Raw genomic sequence first — 2167 nt, 5'->3', positions numbered from 1 at the left:
TTTATCTGAAACATTTTTCCGCATCTTTTATAATTTTCGAAATATTTTGATGCAAAACTTAAAATGTACATAAACTTAAGATAACTTGCAGATTTTTAAGCCCTGATGAGAAAGAATAAGGGCTTAGATAATATCAAAACATATTTTGATACGAACAAAAAGAAACTCGCAGACATGGTTCAACAAAGTGATTAAATCAACCGTTGCTTTTTTTCTATTTAAAATGTGAAAAAAAATATTTTCCGGATACTAAGACAATTTTAACTACAATTTTCGGATTCAGCAAGTGAAATTAAATATGAAAAAAGATGAACCTAACATTCCCCACGTGCTTCCCAAATCGCCTAAAATGCATAAACTTCTTGTAATTCTCTATGTAACAACTCAAATTTTTCCCAATTTTTTATTTATATTATATGAAACTATGTTAAGCGCGTGTTTGTGTGTGTGTATGTATGTAAAAGAGCATATAAATACATGAATACATACTAATTATTTGTCGTATAATATTCAAGGACAAAGTAATAATAACAATATTTCGGTTTTTCATTATCTCGACATTCTCGCAAACATTCTCCTGGCGTTGATAATTTCTGTAGAGAATTCCGTGTTGAAGATGGATTTTTTGATCGCCACCAATGCCCTATTCAATATAATAATCCAGAGATTTTTATAAAAATTATTGATATCAAGTGATTATAGTTTAAACGGACGTATTTAAGTCTGTTTATCCTATATATTGTGTAAAGTTTTTGAAAAATAATTATATGTTTATTTTACACCAGTCTTTTTCCTACATTTACAAAAAGATGTTTCAGACAAAAATGTATGATTTGGAAGAGAACATATAATACTAAAATTAAAATTTACTATAATACTAAATTTAAAAAATCAGTTTTGAAAGTCATATAAAAGTTATCGCCATTTTTAAAATGAAATTACATGATTTTTTACATAATATAATTCCTTTAATTATTTTGCACATAAAAGTATTAAAATACAATTATACAAAAAGTCAATTACGAAATTTTGATACTTCATTCTGGCATATTTGGCATAAAATATAATTTGAAAACTACTTAATTTTTTACTCATCGGACATTAATATACTTTTAGATGATACCGTACGAGCTTATGTCAGAATTATGTATTGTACATTTTTATATAAACACAATCGTGTTTCTGTTAAAAACAAAAATTCTTTTACTTGTACGCACAAAATAATCAAATAAATTGATTGTAAGAAAAACAGAATTGCTTTTCAAAAAAATTATATAATATACAATATATAGAATAAACAAACATCCGTCTTAGCTAACATCTGATTTCAAAAGTTCATATAATAATAAAACATTTTTCATCTTTTAAAATAAAATTCAGATACGACTATGGACCCTCTTCTTTTATCAAATTAATCCTTTCAAAATTACATTTTTTACAATTTTTTAAGATTAATTATGGTTCTCTTAACTAAATGAAAAACTTTATAATTTACAAACATAAGCGGTTTAAGTAAATTTATATTTAAAACTTAAATAATTACCTTGACAAAATTGAATATTGATATTTATTAAAAATATCAATACTAATATGAATGTGAACGACAGCGACATATTATAATAAAACCAGAAAAAAGGTTGCATATCGCAAAAGTTTATGATCACTAATACCAAAACTCTATGAGCACAACTTCAGTGTGAAATTGTTTTTACCACAATATCATGATAGAATTTTTGTTTTTTAAGAAAAACTCGATTGTGTTTATGTAAAAATGTACGATACATATCAATTCTGACGTAAGCTTGTACAGTTTATCATCTAAAAGACTTTATTTACAAGTAATATTTTTATTTTAATTTGTTGAATGTTTATCGTATTTTAAGCTAATGCAAGGTGCATTATTAAGGCAGACTCTATTTAAAACATATTATTAAAATGCAATAATAACAATACGGTTAATTATACATTAAATTTTTCGTATACAATATGCAAATACATAAAAAATATATATACATATAATCTAATTGAAAACAGAATTGTTATACTTAAGATTATAGGATTGTTATAATTGAATAAAACAAAACAACCTATGCAAAACGAATTTTTACGTTAGAGATAAAGTAATGAAAATTATCAAGCATTTATAAGTTTACTAGTTACTACACAT

The 2167-nt window shown here is 24.3% G+C and overlaps 1 long non-coding RNA gene across 1 annotated transcript; it reads right to left on the bottom strand.

Annotated features, from left to right (window-relative positions):
• Positions 1-389: 389 nt before the first annotated feature.
• Positions 390-1727, bottom strand: LOC105460236. The gene is made up of 2 exons (XR_975793.1): positions 1544-1727; positions 390-643 (listed from the first exon to the last, which is right to left on the bottom strand). It is a non-coding gene; the product is annotated as an uncharacterized LOC105460236 (long non-coding RNA).
• Positions 1728-2167: the final 440 nt, after the last annotated feature.

This window comes from Wasmannia auropunctata, unplaced genomic scaffold (genome assembly GCF_000956235.1).
Source record: "Wasmannia auropunctata unplaced genomic scaffold, wasmannia.A_1.0 LD325881.1, whole genome shotgun sequence".
Lineage (NCBI taxonomy): Eukaryota > Metazoa > Arthropoda > Insecta > Hymenoptera > Formicidae > Wasmannia > Wasmannia auropunctata.
The sequence above is the reverse complement of the archived record's forward strand: the minus strand, read 5'-3'. Positions and strand labels throughout refer to the sequence as shown.